General features: G+C 29.6%; 1 protein-coding gene across 5 annotated transcripts in view; it reads right to left on the bottom strand.

The window, feature by feature from the left end:
- Positions 1-19,658, bottom strand: part of LOC103577691 (band 3 anion transport protein) — a 74,696-nt gene that overhangs the window by 37,419 nt on the left and 17,619 nt on the right. Inside the window, exon 1 of one of the 5 annotated variants that reach the window (XM_053738138.1) lies at positions 1,653-1,702. The exons of 3 other annotated variants lie outside the window; for them this stretch is intronic. The gene's annotated coding sequence lies outside the window, so the exon portion shown is untranslated. Of the gene's footprint in view, positions 1-1,281; positions 1,371-1,652; positions 1,703-19,658 lie in introns of those variants that run through there. One more of the 5 variants, XM_053738137.1, reaches the window with a different exon arrangement.

Below are 19,658 nucleotides of genomic sequence, written 5' to 3'. Positions count from 1 at the left end.
ATTTGCAGAAAATGTCAAACTTTTATATTAAACAAAAAAAATAAAAAATGGTAAACATCGAAAATTTTTTGATTTTTTCCAAATATCTACAAAAGAACAATGAAGATAGGTTGCATTCATTTTTTTGTATTCTTTTTTCAAAAAGTAAATTTAAAAACAATAATTTTGAAAAAAAAAAAATGTCCCAATCAGTTGAATTTTGAAAAAGTTATAGCTATTTAAAATAAAAAAAGTCATTTTTTAAAAAAATTCATAACTTTTTTTTGGTTGGGTGAAAAAATTTGAAAAAATTATGAGAAACGTTTTTGATCGGGCAGAAAAAGAGAAAAAATTTTCAGCCAAATCTAAAGGGGTCGGGGTCAAAAGCGGTCGATTTGGCGTGGAATGCCCCATTTTTATTAAATAAAATATATAATACATCCATTACAAAAGAACTATTCCTTCACATCAAATTAAAAAATTTTTTAACAATTTCAATTCCAATTTGTTTAAAAAATTTTTTTTCGATTTACAATATAATTTATTTAATGAAGTTTAATTTGGCAAACTTAATAAAATGTAGAGTTCATACATATAGCAACATATTATATGTAGAAATAAGCCAATATAAATTGCTATTATCTAATAAGACGATACTCAGAACACCTGTTTTAAATGAAAAAAATAATTAATGAAATTATAAAATAAGTTGTTAGATTGAAAAATTAATTTTAATTGATTGTCCATTACTGCTATTAACACTATACGGAAAATATTGTTTTCAAAAGCTTTTAGATGATTAGAAGGGATGATAAGAACGATTCAAACACATGAAATAATTTGTCGGCTTGTATTTTTTTCGTGACAAACTGTTTCAATAAAAATTAAATTGTTCATTCCTTAATATTTAACTATGTCATTAAAAAAAATGATTGATGAAAGTTAAATGACATTATAAAAAAAAAATACGTATAAAGAAAATATTTTTTTAATCATTACACAATCCAAAAAATAATAAAAGAAGTGCAATGAAAAAATTTACTTATTAAATGCAAATAAATGTCGGTAAATATGTGATAAATTGGCCAGACTTATTTTTACACTAGATTTGATGACAATTATATATAACTTTTTTAAATCATATGAATATTTATAAAAAATGATAATTAATATATTTTACAATGATGTCTAACTAATCTTAAACTCATTCCACGAACAATTCTAAAGGAAGTGATTTTAAATTAAATATTTAAAAATTAAAATCTTTAAAGATAAACCTTAGGATTGTTTTTAAATACAAACCTTAAGTGCATATCGATGTCACAAAAATGTAGTAATTGAAGAGTTTAATATTATCTCAGAGAATGTCAATATTTAATGTTTATAAATAAATCAATTAAATAATTTTATTAATTTAAAATAAAATTTATATAATTTTTTCATTTTATTTAAAATAAAAATTAATCGAGATTTTGATTTTGTTACATTACGCAGTAAAAATTATTCGATTTTAATCACAAAATTTGATTGACCTAGAGAAAATTTGGCAGGTCCACAGTATGAATAAAAGAATCAATTGATAACATGTAAATTTTTTGATAAAACAAAGTCCTCTTTATTATTCACACAAAAATAAATAAACAAACAGAAATGTAATACATTTAATGACACACCTGATGAGACGTTCGCAATGAACGTCGTAACCAATGAAGTATTTTTCCCCGCGCTTTTTGTAGGAAGGCCTTCCCAGTGGAACTTCCACTGGCTTCGGGCATGACATTCCGGGCTCAAATGATTTGAGAGCTTACAGCTGAGGACTAGGGCGCAGTCCGCGCGTGCTTGTCAGCTTTCACAATTTCTATCCCCGCTGTTGATTCCAAACGGGTCGATAGATAATTCATCTTATATATATATATATATATATATCAGGTATGTGCGTGCGCGCTCGCGCGTGTGTGTGTTACATCAGCAGTGTTATTATCTATTTTTCCTCCTCAAGTAAAAAGGAAGAAACGTAAAATTACTTCCACAAGTTTTTAAATATATTCTATTTCATGTAATCACATAAATATGTATTATGTACCTTCAAAATCATTTGAGCTGAAGAAATATTACTATGACCTATTTTAGATCTAATGCAACAAACTCAAAGTTCTTGAAAGAATGAACAATCACATAATTTATTGAAGATCAAACCATGTAACTGATCTGATCTCATCCGAATTCCGATGTACAACCGACCACATAACATTTTTTATGATGACATTCACATAGCAAAAGAATCTGGATATACAAACATAGATTGTACATATTGGATAAAAGAAAAAAAAATGCTTTTTCAAGAGTTATGAGATTTAAGCTTACCGAGGAAATTATTTAAAAAATCAAATTTATAAATAGATTGATAGAAAATTTTACAAATTTATAAATAAACAGTTTATTGATTAAACTAGTTACCCTTGATACTGGTTCTTCTGAAACTGTTATCGCGCGGTAAGCAACAAGTGTTATTTGCCCATGAAAATTCGAGGTCTCGGTCATATGAGAAAAAAAACTACTATAATATATATTAAATATATATGACTCAAATACGTTAAAAATAGTATTGCTGATGAAATTATTATGATTGGAATTTGTGAATTGAATACATAGTATTTTTATCATTAAGATCTACAATTGTAGGTCATTATAAAGAGTTTTATGTATTGACTTGCTCACAGCCACTCACAGCGACGGCGCACCTGACTTTCTATTTATTACCTCTATTTTATCCCCAAAGTTTCACTGCATAGCAGCATTTTGAAAATTGTTTTTATAAATACGTCCTCAAAATTTTAGAGTTGCTTAATCAATGTTTAAAATTAATTTTTTTACTATTTTACAAATTTTATTCGTTTATGAATTTTACTATGATGTGTGTGATTAACAATTTAATGTGAAATCATATCCTTGATTTATACATTTTTTTCAATGATAAGTAATAAAAAACAACTTGCTTGTTTAAAAACGATAAAAAAAAATAATTGAATTTATTTGTACTGTCGATTTTTCACGTGATAAAAAAAACGGGTTTTTCCCTTCCGAATAAATATTAAAGATAATCATGTATAGCTATAAAGTAATGGGTTGTCGTGAAAGGATACATTGAAAAAAATTGGGAGAATGTTATGGTAAAATTGTAAAAAATATATGTAAATTATTTTTTTTCAACAATAGCACTGTTTGATAAAAAAAAAAAAAAAACTCTAAAAAATATCAAATTTATTAATTTCTATAAATATTTTTTTTATGTATTTGCTGGACTTGCAGAAAATTTTTTAAAAGTACTTCATTTTTAGGTACATTTCATGGAAATGTATCTATTACATTTGCTATACGAAGTCGCCGTTAATGGAAAAAATGCCGTACTCCCTAAATCTGAAACAGTGAAAAGCACTGAAAAGGAGTGTATATGGGGCATTCCACGCCAAATCGGACGGTTTCAAAAATTTATTTTTCTGACTTTCTTAATTTTTTGGTATTTTTTAGAACCCCTCAGAAGAGGCTTTCTAAAAAATTTTGAGATTTTTTTGATCAATGGTTAAAAAAATATCGAATTTTTAAAAAAACCGCTCTTTTTATGGTTTTTCGATCATAACTTTCGTAATAATGGTCGTAATTCAATGTTTTTTTTTTTTTTTCAAAATTTTCGTTCGTAGATGGCCTTTACAGCAAAAAATACAAAACAAGTATGCGAAACGTTTTTAATAGAGATTATTGAATTTTAAATTTTCAACCGTGGTTTTAAAAAAAGATGTATCCTTCGATTTTCTTGAAAATTTTCTATCTTAAACTTCTATCCATTCTGCCACTTTGAAGCCCGGTCCGGTAGTGGGCCTTCCATAATTATTACTTTTTTTCGATATTTGAAAATTAAAAAAATTTTTTTTTTGCTATAAATTATTATCAGTGCCGATTTTTGACGCTGCACACTTGTTTTTCTTGCATATTATAAATTTATTCCGATACTTTTTTGTTTTGAGTAGAGATTTAAAAGCAGTAAGTAAAAGTTAATGCTATTTATGAGCAGTTATCATAAATGTTTTTATTTATTAGGAAGCAACTATTTTGAAGCGAAAGAAACATTAGATTTGCTATACAATACAGCTAAGACCATTACCGGACCTTGAAACCTCCATATAATTATTCGAAAAAGCGACGGAGCTATATTCACTGGGAAGTACTCTGGTTCGTAAAACAATCGTTAATGTAAGATTTTTGAAAGAACACGGAAATAATTGTGCTTTGTTTCCGGCGAAAGTATTTTTTTCATTGCTCATCAAGCAAAATATTGTTTTTTATGCTGAAACAAAAATTCCTGCCAAGTTTGAGCTCTCAATTCCACTCCTAAGTACTTTCCATTTGATTTCAAAGATTTCCCATTGAAAATACACGTAAATTAAATTACTTTTTTTTTTAACTTTCTAATACTCAGATGCGTTTTACGATATCGACGCGGTTTTGGTCGCAAATTGTAGGACATTTGGTGTTCTTTAAAAGTGCCCATAGTAACTTAGCTGTAATTACAGCTGTTTCACTTGTGTCCGTTGCAAAAGTCATTTTTCCTATGAAATTGACCTTTATTGGCTTGCAGAACGTAAACTAGTGATTGCACACTAAAAATGTAAATAAGAATTTTTTAGGAAATTTTATTCCCTTCAAAAAAAGTCCTATAAGTCAAGTCGCTAAAGTCCATAGTTTCCGAGTTATAGTAATTTTAATAATTTGGAAAATATAATATAAACAAAAAAAATTACAATTGATATTTTATTTTTTAAATTATTAAAATTACTAAAACTCGGAAACTATGGACTTTAGCGACTTGACTTATAGGACTTTTTTTGAAGGGAATAAAATTTCCTATAAAATTCTCATCAACATTTCCAGTGTACTTTCATTGGTTTACGTTCTGCAAGCCAATAAAGGTCAATTTCATAGGAAAAATTACTTTTGCAACGGACACAAGTGAAACAGCTGGAATTACAGCTAAGTTACTCTGGGCACTTTAGAAGAACATCAAATGCCCTTCAATTTGCGAACAAAACTGCATCGATATCATAAAACGTAGCTGAGTATTAGAAAGTTAAAACAAAAGTAATTTAATTTATATGTATTTTTAATGAAAAATCTTTGAAATCAAATGGAAAGTACTTAGGATTGGAATTAAGTGCTTAAACTTGGCAGGAATTTTTGTTTTAGAATAAAAAACAATATTTTGCTTGATGAGCAACGAAAAAAATACTTTTGCCGGAAACGGGGCACCCTCCCTGATTAAACAAAACGATTTGTGACGATTAAAACTGTTTTAATCGTTTTAAATCATCATGAATCGTCAATTGATGGTTCAAGAGGACTAAAAACGATTAAATTTTTAATCGTTTTAAATCGTTTTTAATCTTCATGCAGGACCAGAAATTGCGATATTATTTTACGATTAAAGACAATTCATGACGATTTGAAATTTTTAATCGTCATGAATCGTCTTTAATCGTAAAATAATATTATAATTTCTAGTCTCGCATGAAGATTAAAAACGATTTATGACGATTACAAACGATTAAATGTAAAAAACCATGACGATTATGGCGATTACAGACGATTAATGATGATTAAATTTTTAATCGTTTTAAATCGTCACAAATCGTTTTGTTTAATCAGGGCTCATATACTCTGTTTTACAGTTATAAGTATACCACTTTGTATACTTATAACTGTGAAACAGTGAAAAGTCACTGTTTCAGATTTACAGTGTAGGTTGGCCGATGTCCAACTGCCGTCGATCGGCCAAGCATTAGCAATTAATAATGGCCCAAACCTGTTTGATTACCAGCAGCTGTTTTATTTATTATCAAAATAGCGTAGTCAAATCGAAGTAAGTTTCTATTGAAATTTTGGAATGTATATATCATGGCATTATGGTTTCATATCAAAATATAACTTTCCGTAAAGGAAACGCCAGTCATACAACGCTGCCGATGACTGGCCAATGAACGGCTACTTATGACTGGCCGATTATCGGTTTGCAACGTAAGGCTACTGTTGGTGAATCGGTGGGCCATGATTGACTCTTGTTAAATGAAAAAATTTACTAACAAATTTTAATTATTCAAATAACTTATTATTACAGTTTTCTATAATTAATAATTAGTTATTTTTTAATAAACTAAGTCTTAATTAATAAATATTTTAATCTTGCGATTAAAATTATTTACAACTAACAATTAAAATATTTTTTAGTCCGTTATTATTTGCAATCAAAAACCGCGGTTTTATAACTTTACTTATAAAAATTAATTTAATTAAAAAATAATATATACATTTTTATAATCAATGTCATTTTTAATAATGGTGGTAAAGTAAGATAACTCAACTGGGTTGTTGATAAATAATCAATTAAATTTAATAAGTTTTATTTTAAAAAATTATGTAATTATAATAAAATAGTACGAAATGATTTTTTTTTTCTAAATAATCGAAAACATTCATTAAATTGCTCTTTACATTTCATAAAATCATGTGGTTGTAGTAGAATAAATAAGTAGATTATTTAAAAGTATCAGTTCAACATTAGCAGGTTCATCCAGTAGATATCGTTCGAACCCAGTAATCAGAAGGATGGTAGTTCGCGCCCAAAGCTCAACAGAATTTTCTAAAAGTCAATCGCCATTAATGGGCCGGGGTTATCATTTGTATATTCAGCCGTTCATGGGCGATTAAAAGTTGTAAATGACTGGCCGTTAATCATCATACTTCGCCCGACGATGGGCCATCCAAGGGCCGGTTTCTAAACTTTGTATCGGTTGTCTTTATATATATAAAGGTATTCCATGTCGAATCACAAAGCTTACTACGTGAACCTCTTTGTTTTTGCTCATCTCTTTAAATGATTTTATACGTATTAAAAGCTGCTTGTACACCAAGTTTAGCGCCTTTTATTCGAAACCATTACTGCGTTATTGATTTTTTAAATTTTTAGGTCAAAAATTTTCAATTATTAATAAATATCGACATCCATAAAAAGTCGGACATCATATTTTTCGTCTTGGAATGAGATTTCAGCAAAAAAATTATTTGAAGTATTTAAAGATTAAAATGGACATTTTCAAAAACGTTCGATTCCTTTAAGACGAGTTTTCATTTGTTTCTCTATTCGCACTCAACTGGATAAACGGTACTATCTTTGTTGCACTTGTACAGTAAATGGGAACTTTGTCCAAGCTTTTCTCATAAACAAATGGAAGTTATCAAAAAATTCAATTGCACTTCGTTAGTTCATAGAGTAAAACATCGGGCCTGTGTCTTTATTTTGCATTTAGAGCTTTTATTTCAGAGAAAAGCTGAGAAAAAATTATCTGAAAACCGTTCTTAATTATTGTTTTAATTTCCCGAGAAAAAATAATCAGACCTGATCAGATATGAAAAATGACCGGGCATGATCAGGTGTGTTCATGCCTATCCGAGTAAAAAAATTATAGATAAACAATGGCCCTGTATAATTATGTATAGCTATATATGATTATTTATGTATAATTATATATAATTATTTACGTATAATTATATGTAATTATTTCTATAACAATAAGAAAAAAAAATTGGCGACCCGCTTGTTTCAATCCATATAGAGCCTTTTTTAGTATACACGCATTGCCACCGTCATGTAAATCACTTATCATCTTCATCGCTTTGACCCCTATATCTGAATTCCTGCCCTCCTTGGATACAATCTTGTTTAACATCTCCCAAAGCATTTCAGGGACCGTCATGACCACTTCCTCACTTAATGTCCCATTTAGGTAGGCTATTACCACGTCGAATTGCCAAACCGATATTTCAAATGCGATTGCGAGAGCTAATAAGTCTCAACGTCTCTAATCGTGCTACTGGAGCCAACGTCTGGTGATAATTGACGCCGTACTTTTGGCTGTACCCTTTAGCCACCAGCCGTGCCTTGTGTCTCTAAATATTGCCTTCTGGGCCGTATTTATTTGTAAGTACGAAACGACATCCGACGATATCTCTTTTGTCGCAGATTTTTACAATTTGTCACGTATTATTTTTGACAAGACTAAGCACCTCAGCTTCAATAGCATTTTTTCACTCTTCACATGCCTCATTCTTTGAGGCGTTCGTGATGCTTACTTCGGCTACATTAGCAAAAACCTCATCTTCTGGTTTAGCTATGTCACCGGCTGGATCCTCATCATCCGCTGATGAGCGTGGCGAGTGAAAAAGTTTGACGGGGCGCCCTCTTGATCCGGTGCGAAGCAATCTTGGCCTACCACGACTTGGCCTACCACGTTTTTTGTTTTTGCAAAAATATGAATTTTTGAATAAAAAAAAAAAAAAATTTTTTTTTTTCTTTATTTTTTTGTTCAGTAAAGTTCAGCAATCACGTGATTAAGTGAATTTCAGCAGTAAAAATTTCACTTACTGTCATAATATATAGAATTAAACCATGGAATTTATTCTTTATCTAACTTTCACCAACAATATTATTGAGACAAAACCTCGGGAGTTCCCGGTCTATAGGCTTCGGCTTGGACCAAATACTCACTAAATATTTAAATAATTACGTACGAAATTGGACGTAACATTACCAAACGTATGTGTACGGAAAACTCGAAAAAAACTAGTAGATGTGCCCATATCAGGGCATATCAAGCCATATCAAACCTGATCAAGATTTTTTTTCACAAGCATATTAAAATATATATACCTTTATCAGGTTATATCAGGACCATTAAAAAAAATTATATACAAGCATATCAAGCCAGATCAAGACATATCAAATCTGATATCGACATATCATGTTGATATGGCTTGATATGGCCAATTTTAATATCAGACTATATCAGAATATATCAAAAATTATATATGGACATATCAGATCATATCAGGTCAGATATGAATATATCAAATTTGTTAATATGGCCATATCAGGTTATATAAGGCTTGAGCAGAAAATTTTTTCACAGGGAGTAACATCTGACATAGCGCTGAGTACAATGTAGAGAGTAGCCAGTACTACGTAAATAGAACCCACTGCTATCTCCATTTTTAACTTCCTGCTAGAAAAATCGATGATTTTCAAAAATTTCGGGAAGTTATTGTTTTCACTCCGATTTGCGAAAATCGAAATTTCATCAATGTCGACGTTTTGAGGTCTTAGGAAGCTATTCTGACTGTTTTTAGAATGATGTCCGGTGAAGTGGCTAGTCAAATAAAGTGGCTAGACAAATAATCTTTATGTGTGTGACCGGTCCATAACTTTTTAACTAATAAACCGATTTGGATGGTGGAGGCGTCAATCAAAAGAGCTTGTTGGCCATCAACTTTTCTAAAAATTTCAGATCATTTGATCAAGTAGACTCGAAAATATTGGCGAATTACGAAAAAAAAAATTTTTTTTTTTAATTTTGTATTGATTTCTCAGAAACGAGTCTAACGATCGACTCTAAAATCTAATCAGCTCTCGGGCTTAATAAGACGCTTCGATTTCGCCCTTAGCCATCTCAATCGGATAATTCGTTCTAGAGTTATCGTGAGAAATAGAAATGGTAAAAAACGGTATTTTACGAATATATTTAAAACAACTGAACTAAACAATTCCAAAATCTGATCAGCTTTAGAGTTTATCAAAACGCCTCGATTGCCGTCTGAACCATCAAGATCGGGTCATTTGTCTAAGAGTTATCGCGGGAGAAAGAAACGATAAAAAACAGTTTTTTGCTAATATCATTGAAGCATTTGAAGAAAACAATTCCAAAATCTGATCTGCTTCAGAATTTAATAAAAGGCGTCGATTTCAACCTCAACCATTAAATTCGAGTTACTTTTCTAAGAAGTATCGTGGAAAAAAGAAATGGTAAAAAACGGTTTTCTGCAAATATCTTTAAAATAACTAAACCAAACGATTTCAAAATCTGATCAGCTTTAAACTTTATCAAAACGGCTCGATTGATACTTCAAACATGAAAATCAAATCATTTGTCAATAAAATCTCGTGGGAGAAAGAAATGGTAAAAAACGTTTCTTTCGAAAACAACGGCATACAAAAGTATTTTCGAGCTCGAAGAGCTCGAAACTGTATTCCCGACAATATTTTCGAGCTCAAGGAACTCGAAATGAGCGGGAAGTTTTGGGGCTGGCCCGCAGGGTCAACCGATAGACCGATTTTTTTTTCTACAGATGGCACTGACTACTATCTGACATAGTAACCAGTTCTATTTAATTTTTTTCCGTGTACCTTCACCCACCATTCCAAGGTATTAGAAGAATAAAAATTTCTTTTATTTTTTTTTAATTTATTAAATGCATAACTACAATCTGTCTATTGACAATAAATAATTGGGATGAAGGAGTAAGACGTGGAGATTAGAGCTTTACCCAATGACAAATGCTCTAGTGCAGATAGAATATTAGAAGCGTTGTGGGAGGTCCAGGGCTTTGATACGCTTAAGGCGTGCGGGTTCACTTCTGAGTTCCAGGAGATCTTTCACCAAAGGATTTGGATGTTTGTGGAGTCTGACTTGATATTTTGTGCTGTAACGCAAGATTTCCTCTCTGACTGTGGCTACATGTAAATCCTTGTGGAGAGTTTTGTTGGAAACGAACCACGGTGTGTCGATGGTACTCTGGTATACTTCGCAACCTTTATAATTTGCCAGATGCGTTCCATTGCACAACACACTTCACCGGGGTATCTCTACTCTTTAGACACGTCGTAGTGTCGTGGTTTCCACCACACTTTACGCACTTAAGTGATCTATTGCAATATTTTTTGGTATGTCCATACATTTGGCATTTAGTGCATTGCACTATTGTGTTTTTCTTCCGAGGTGGTTCAACAGTGACCTTAACTAATAGTAAACTCACTGTGTTGTAGATGTCCTTATTATTAGGATTTGGCTCCAGGTCCATAAAGAGTAGTGGTAGCGGTAGTTTGGTTCCGCGACGATAGATATTTGCTACGTTGCGTACTTTATAATTTGATTTGTCGACCTCAGACTTAATTTGTTCTAAACGGACTGAGGGATACAGACCTCTAATTACTACTCGGTAAGCACGTTCTTGTTTGATTTGGTATGTGTGGAACTCAGCTTTTACCTCGTTTAGCTTGCGAATTATATTTCTATACGTATCTACGTCGTTAGCAAGGACTTTGATTTGATTTTCTTTGTCAATGGTTTTGTATGATTAATCACCTTGTATAATGTCAGAGAATTTTTTAATACTTTGTATGCCTGGAATAAATATTCGTGGTGGTTTAGGAATCCTTTTAGAGTTAGCACTTTGTCCCGTTCCAGCTTCTGTATCATGAGATACTTCCATTTGTTCTCGTACAGAAAATCTATTTTTAGTTGGTGTTGTTGATGTACTGGATACGTCTAAATTTGCACGTCTACGTTTCAAGGGGCTTGAGGGCACTATTTGCCAGACATTGTTCGCGATTTTATTCAGCTTCACATTAAGTGACGAGTCGCTCTTGGTGGGACAATTTGGTGGGATGAATCAAAGCTGATCCACTTGATGATCCGTAAGGTCCATTGATTCCACTGTTCTCAGCCGACATAACAGCCTGCTTGAGTTACGTGTTAGAAAGAGACACTTTAGAATTAACCATACACTATACACTCACAGTTATACAGACAGTAATCCAGTTAGATACCCAAATATGTACGTACTTTAAGAGTGTATCAGTCAACCTAGTTAAACTTTTTATAAATATTTACAATTCCTTTCTAAACAAATTAATGAAAATAACCTTTTTTTGACCACCTCAGAATGATCTCTTAAGAGAGGTCAAGTCATTTTTTTCTCTATCATTATCTACTGGACGAACGGTGTTGCAATTGCACGATAAATAGAAATTTTTTTCTTTAACGAACATTAATTTTCAAAATATAAAAATATAAACTGCTAGATTATAGAGTAATACATGGAGCCTCGTTCTTTACTTGGCGTTTAGAGTTTTTTTTTGAGTAAAAAACGGAAAAAAATAAATAATCTAAAGACCCAGCTTAATTGAAGGATATTGAAAGTAACCCATACAATTATTATGATTAACATAATAAAATGTTATTTTATATTATATTTGCGACACAATCGTGTATAGTGACTTGAGTGTCCCTTGAAATAAATAAAGAATACTCTCTGAACTCATGTTTGTATATTATATAATTCGATTGGCACTTCATAATTCTGTGAAGCCTTACGTACGGTCATGGTTAAGCCTTGAGCATGAAAGCTTCATTCGTATTATTACCCCTATTCATCTTTAATATGTTATTTTTTTTTTTTTTGTATTTATACATAAGACACAAAGACGATAGAGTTCGGACCTCATTTATTAATCTCCCGATTAATAAATCACCGAAATTTTTCAATAATTTTATTAAGTACAATTAATTCCATGTGCACCAAAAAAAATAAAATTAATTGTTTAGTGTTAACTTAACATTTTCCCAAGTGATAATTTTTTCGTGATTAATTCTTTTTCAAATCACTGTATATTTTTATTTTTATTCAAATACTATTTTTACGGCTAAAACCAGTAAAATAATATACACATAATTTACTTATTATTAAATTATATCATCCCTTATGAAAATAATGTATAGTTCTCAAGTATATTACAAAGTATAGCCTTGGGTATACTTTCTATAAATGCGGCAAAATATCTCATAAATAAGTTATAACATGTGATACCTCATTACTATAAATTTGAGATATAATTAATTATATAGTATTAAATATATTTAAAATTATACCTTATTGTAGATTTAATTATTTAATACATTCGAAATTTATAAATTAAACTATAGTTGATCGAAGATATTTATGATAGAAGTAGAAAGTATAATAATCGATATACAATACAAATCTATCAACGAGTATATCTCAAATATATAAAAGAAGTATACAAAAAAGTATAAAAATAGTATAGGCTAGGAAAACCAAAATTATATTGGTTGAAAAAAAATTATCTTCAGAAAATTTATATCTTAACATAATTTCTTCTTACTACAAAACAACTTAGATCTTCCTGAGAATTCTCTCTGTTCAAGTAAAGCGATTTTTCTGCTTATATTTATCCATTACGTATACATGGTAAAACTTCTTATAAATTTTCTAGGCAAGTTATCCAGCTGGAAATTGAGAGTAAAATTATTATTTTGCGGTTCGAATAAAAAATAAAAATTTATCTTCAATATCATCGAAAAGTTTGCAATGATAAATTAATTTTTGAACTTCTGTTGTGTTTTTTGTTTTAAGTTTTTCATACTCTCAACTATACTTTCAGTTATAATATTCCGATATAATTAGAGTATACTCATTGTATATAATTTTTATTATAAAATTTGGGTATAGTTTAGCTTATACAAAGTTTATGTAATTCAAAGTATGTTAAATTTTATATCTTATTTATACTGATAAAGTATAATCAAGTATATCAAAACGGCAAAAAATAGTAGCATGAAAATATATTGAGAATTATACATCGAAGTACAATTTTATCTAAACAATTATAATTTGAGGTATACTTTTCACCTATACACTTTTTTCATGCGGGATTATTCAATTTTTTCGCTGTAATACAGTTTGTTAGTGTAACTTGAACTAAATTATGCTTACAGCTAGTTTATATAAGATTAACTAACACAATTTGTTTACAGCGGGATGCATGAGTAGAGTATGTGCTTCAGCGATGAACTTTTTATAATTTTTAATGTTAAACTTTTTGCTGCGTATCGATAAATACTATAAAAGAAACTTGAATGTTTTGTTTTATAATTTAAAAACAAATGGTAGTATGAACTATAACATTAAACTTATTATTTAAAAGAGTCAAGGTGTTAATTTTCAGTCCACTATTTACATTTTTTGTCACTAAATTTCTGTCGAATATTTATAGTTATTAAGATTATCTAAGCAATTTTTTAAAATAGAATCATACCTTTTCAAAGTGATATTGTTGAGATTTTTAATGTTTAATTAACGATCGTTCGTCGATAAAAATCAAACTGTTAAAATTGGCATTATAGTGAATTTGAATAAAACCTAAGGTAGAATTACTGATTGTGGCCAGATCATTTTTTTCGACACTTAATACTTTAAGTAACGAAAAATTTTAAAAATTTTCATTGTAATAAAATGTAATGAAAGAATTTTTAAACGCATTTAGAAAATTAATTATGTCATTGGGTATTTTACAAATTATTTTATTGAATTTATTGGTGCCGAAAAGTGACCTTAAAGTGGCCACAAACTATATATCTCTATCCTATAAGCCCTTGAAAACACATAATTTGAACATTTATTGTTAACTGAAAATAATTAAAGGTTAGTGAGATTGTAAACATATAATAATAAACGGAAATTTAATACGTAGACTTCTTCAATAGTAATGAGTTTATTATTATCATCTTTATTTGATAGGTAAATCAAAATATCGAATTAGCCAAAGAGGAAAGTACGACGGGCCCAGGCTTGGCCCAGGTATGTAGAACCTTGGACTAAGCTTGTAAAATAGTCTTGGCCCAGCCTGGAATGATAACACGGGGCCAGCTAGACCTGGCCCATGCTTGGTTGCCAGGCCTGGCCTATACATCAACGAAACAAATAAATTTAATTTAAAAAAAAATGATTATTATTAACCTCGTAGAGTTTATGATCATTAACAATTAAACTATCTAAAGAAGGTAAATAATGTGAAAAAAAACTCGGTGAATATTCTGCTGGGCTCTAGGCGCGAACTGCCGTCTTTCTGATTGCTGGGTCTCAACACTAGTCACTGGACGAACCTGCTAATGTTGAACTGGTACTTTTGTATGATCTACTTATTAAACCGTATAGGTTTAAGCTATAATAAGTTTATTAACCATATAGGTATAACCAAACTTGGGTAATCCTACCTTGGCCCAAGCCTGGGTTGCTATTTGACGGCCAAGGCAGGGGCACCTAGAGTTGTCCCAAGCCTGGACCACCATTGAATGGCCAAGGCTAGGTTACCCAGTCCTGGCCCAGACTCGGGTAATGATTGGGATGGCCAGAACTGAGTACCCAATCTTGAGCGAAGCATACGCCAATATAGGTGTGCCAAAGCTAGGTTCCCCAGTGATGGGCCATGTAGGGCCCTGTCGTTCAACTCTGGCAGCTCCTGCATGGGATGGAGAAAAAAATCTGATATTTTTTATTTTTCAAATAAAAATTACTATGTCGCCGAGGCAAACTAGAAACGGTCCAATAATATCGAAATTTTTCTTTCAATAAATAAAAATTATAATCGCTTAATCCTCTGAATTATTAAATTATACGTAAAATTACTATGAGTTTTAGAGTACAAAACACAAGCATTCAATAAAATTTACTATTTGATTTAGTAAAAAATCTATTTTAAAATAAAACTTTCACCGAGACTGCTATTGTATTTTTACTAATCCAGATTGTAAAAATTGTCTCCTTGAGTGTAATTATATATATATATATATATATATATATATATATTATATTGTTGGAATGTATCTGTATATTTGTTTATGGATATATCTCAACTGTCATCTTAAAATCCGCCATATTTTTTTTTTTTACCACTGTGGAATTCGAACCTACGTCTTGCGAATAATCCAATTCGAATGCAAGCATGCTAACCACTCGGCTACAAGTACCATTCGAATTTCTCGAAATATATGCCAAATATAAATCAAATACAATAAACCCGAGATTATATCTCACGTATTAAAAGTTACAATGTCAAATAGTAATTTTTACCCGCTAAGTGACGATTCACATCCCTGCTTAAAAAATCCGATAGATTCTCATAAAAAAATTTTTAGGAGAATGGATCGGTAAAGTGTCCCATCGAAAAATGATAGTTCATATGAGAACCTATGAGAATATTCAAACCCGAGCATAATCCGATAGAAACTTACCAAATCCTTCAACTTATGTCTCATTCATTCTTATATAAGATTTGTTGTACATGTTCACATTTTTATCAGAATGATTAGGAATGCGTCGTACTTCTACATTTCGTAAAAGAATCAATTGGAAATATAGACGTCTCGTTTCTTCTTGTTGTAAAAGAATGAATGGAAAAATAGTTTCATTTTTTCACGGGAATTCGTAAGCGACATTCTTATGGGAATCTATGAGATAATAATTTGCGATGCGTCAATTTGTTATAAGATTCTATGGGTACAAGTTTATACCACTCTTACTGCTGTATAAGAATAGTTTTATTATTTTTACGTTAATTCGTAGGCGACATACTTATAGGGTTCTATGAGATAATAATAAAAAAATGAGAGAAATATCGTATATTTCTGTTTCCTAAGATAATTAAAAATTATTTGGAGTAATTTAAATTTTTAAATTATTTTCAGTTGAATTGAATAAGAAAACAAAATCATTTATTTCTTTGTTTAAAAAAATAATTTAATTACTAGTTGACAACTCATTTTAACCCACTGAGAGTTATACAGTAGACTCTGGTTATAAAGTTACATCGGACGCTCTACTCACTCTCACGTCAATTTCATTTTTTCCTGTAAGTAAGAGTATAGACAGAAATATAACTTATAACCAGAGTCTACTGTATATTATTTTTCAACTTCGGTAAAGAACAAATCTTTAATTATTTTCCAACCGTGATGGGACTCAAACTGACGACCCTTCGATTGAAGCTCTGAAAACAGTTCAAGTCAAGTGCTTTAGCACGCTCGGCCACCACATGCATTTGGAAATCGAAATTTATTCTTTTACTTAAAGCTATCCAGTACTATATATGGCCAAGACTAAGCTTAAAAAAAATTATTTTTATTTATTATTGAAATTTTGATAATATGATGTTCTCTTTATTTTTTTTAATAGTTTTAAATTCATTTGATGCATTTTTTTTAAGAAAGTTACTCAATTGTTTGTTTTCTTTTTTCATAATCTTGAAAAATGTCAGTTTTAAACTTTATTAAATTGATTAAATTACAAGAAAAAACAGATAAAATTCGACTCGAATATTCCTAAAATGTTTTCCAATAAAAAAAAAACACATGGTTGTTTTTAGTATTTAAAAAAAATATAGCGGAAAAATTCATTTGTTTACAACAAATTGTTTGTTTAATAAACAAATGAAAAATTGTTAAAAAATTATTTTTTTATAAAACAAGAGAACATGATAAATTATGATTTAAAAAAAAAAACAGTTCATTGATATTAATACTAAGCAACAAAAAAAATCGTTAATTAGCAAATGCGCTTTTTAGCAATAAAAAAAATTTTTTAAGGGACGATTTTTTTCTTAAAAATCATTATTTTCATCAAGCATCTTATTCCCAAAAAAAATTTTTTTAAATCTTATTAACAATGCATTTATTTATAATAATTATTTGAACGATGTCAGTAAAAATTTTTTTAAAATTATTGTTAAGTAGCTTTTAGCAATAAAAAAACAAAATAATCAAAAAAATAAAATTCCTTGATTGCTTTATTTACATTTTTAATTTTTCAATTCCTTAGATCGTAAATAAAAAAGTGAAAAATTGAAATTTTTTAATTTTTCCAACGGCGATTTTTTCTAAACCCTTTCAAGAACAGCTCTACGAAGTGAACAAAATCCTGGATTCTTAGTTTAGAAATAATCAGGGTTTTTATATAAACTTTGAACGAGTAAAAATGAACTAAATAACAAAAGCATAGTTAATTGAAAAATTGAGGTAAAATTTTTTATTCGGTGGATTATTATTAATCCATCTGTTTAGAAAGAACCAAATTTTTTTTATTTCTTAATATTTATATTTAATCGGTTAAAATAATTTTTTTCGATTATGCTATTGATTCTATTAACGTGCGTGCATGCGCTGCTACCCGTTTTTAGTCCCATTTTCACCGCTAAATTAAAATTATAAATATTGTTGGTACAGTTCGGGGAGTCAGGACTTTTTTTAGAAATTTCCTGCTCTTTGAGGATCTTTTTACAGATTTTGGATATCGTAAATAGTTGTTGAACTATTTAAAAAAACCAAACCACTTTTTTTTTTTACTAAATTGTTAATGACTTACAATTTTTGCCAGGCCCAAATTTCCACTTTCATTTTTTTTTATAGATGCTATTTCGAATGAAATCAGACCTCAATCATAATTTTCGGTAGTCTTGGACAGATTTTCAAAAAGGCACTTGTTGACTAGACTAATATGTTTATATGCGTAAATACCGTAACTTGCATGAGACAACAAGTCATTGAACATACAAATGGGAATATGATGAATTTTATTATATTCTCATAAAATTCAATTATTAATGACAGGATCATTTTCTCATGCGTTCTTACTAAAACAGAAATTTTGTAAATTTTATTGTTTTCTTTTAGAATCCAATTGTGACTGATAAAAATATTTTCGGATACGTTCTCATCCAAACGGGAAGTTTATAAATTTTATTATATTCTCATAGGATCTAATTATTAGTGACAGGATCATTTCCTCATACATTCTCATTAAAATAAAAATTTTGCTAATTTTATTAATTTCTCATAGATTCCAGTTGTAAGTGACAAGATCATTTCCTTATACATTCTCACCCAAATAGAAATTTTGTCAATTTTATTATTTTCTCATAGAATCCCATCATTACTGACGGAATGATTTCTTCATACGTTCTCATTGAAACGAAAATTTTGTTAGTTTTATTATTTTCTCATAGATTCCAGTTGTAAGTGATGAGATCATTTCCTTATACATTCTCATCCAAATAGAACTTTTTTCAATTCCATTATTTTCTCATAGAATCCCATCATTACTGACGGAATGATTTCTTCATACGTTCTCATTGAAACAAAAATTTTGCTAATTTTATTATTTTCTCATAGATTCCATTTGTTAGTGACTAAATCATTTCCTCATACATTCTCAACTGAATAGAAATTTTGTAAATTTTATTATTTTCTTATAGATCCCTATAAATTTCGTGAATATTTTATCCCATCCAACCTTATAAAAACTCGTTTTTTATAAACATTTGAATTTTCCGATAGATTCTTATAAAGAATCCCTTATCAGAATCTATGAGAAACTAATTTTTTTAAATACCTCCTATACAATCTCATAAAATTCAGTAAGTTCTATGACAAGAGGACTCCCGCTTCCCATAGAACTCATTGATTATCATAAAATTCCTATGAGAATTTATAAGAAGCTATCGGATCTTATGAGATTTTTTAAGCAGGGATTACCGACGTTTTAAAAACTACAATACCTAAAGAAAATTTTATTTGATAGTATAAATTTTAGAATATTCTAGTTCTTTTTACAATGTTTTCAGTAATAGTTCTAAAATGTTATGAAGTAAAATTAATAATCTTACAAATTGTACTAATCGGGATATAAATGAATAACTTTTGCGAAATTCATATAATCATAACTTGAGTCACGTGTGACTTTTCTGTTGTTTCCAGATAAAAATCACTATCTACTCTATACTAATATTTTTTTATTTTATCTACTGAATTTTACAGAATAGATAAAAATAAATATAAGTTTTACAGTAATTTATTGTTAATGAATTGTAATATTCAACTTCTACGCTTACAAATCTTTTTAACTCAGAGTTGTAATATTATCAAAGAGATTTTTAAATATTGTTATTT

This window comes from Microplitis demolitor, chromosome 4 (assembly GCF_026212275.2).
Source record: "Microplitis demolitor isolate Queensland-Clemson2020A chromosome 4, iyMicDemo2.1a, whole genome shotgun sequence".
NCBI lineage: Eukaryota > Metazoa > Arthropoda > Insecta > Hymenoptera > Braconidae > Microplitis > Microplitis demolitor.
Note: the sequence above shows the minus strand (reverse complement) of the source record. Positions and strands in the feature narration are given on the sequence as shown.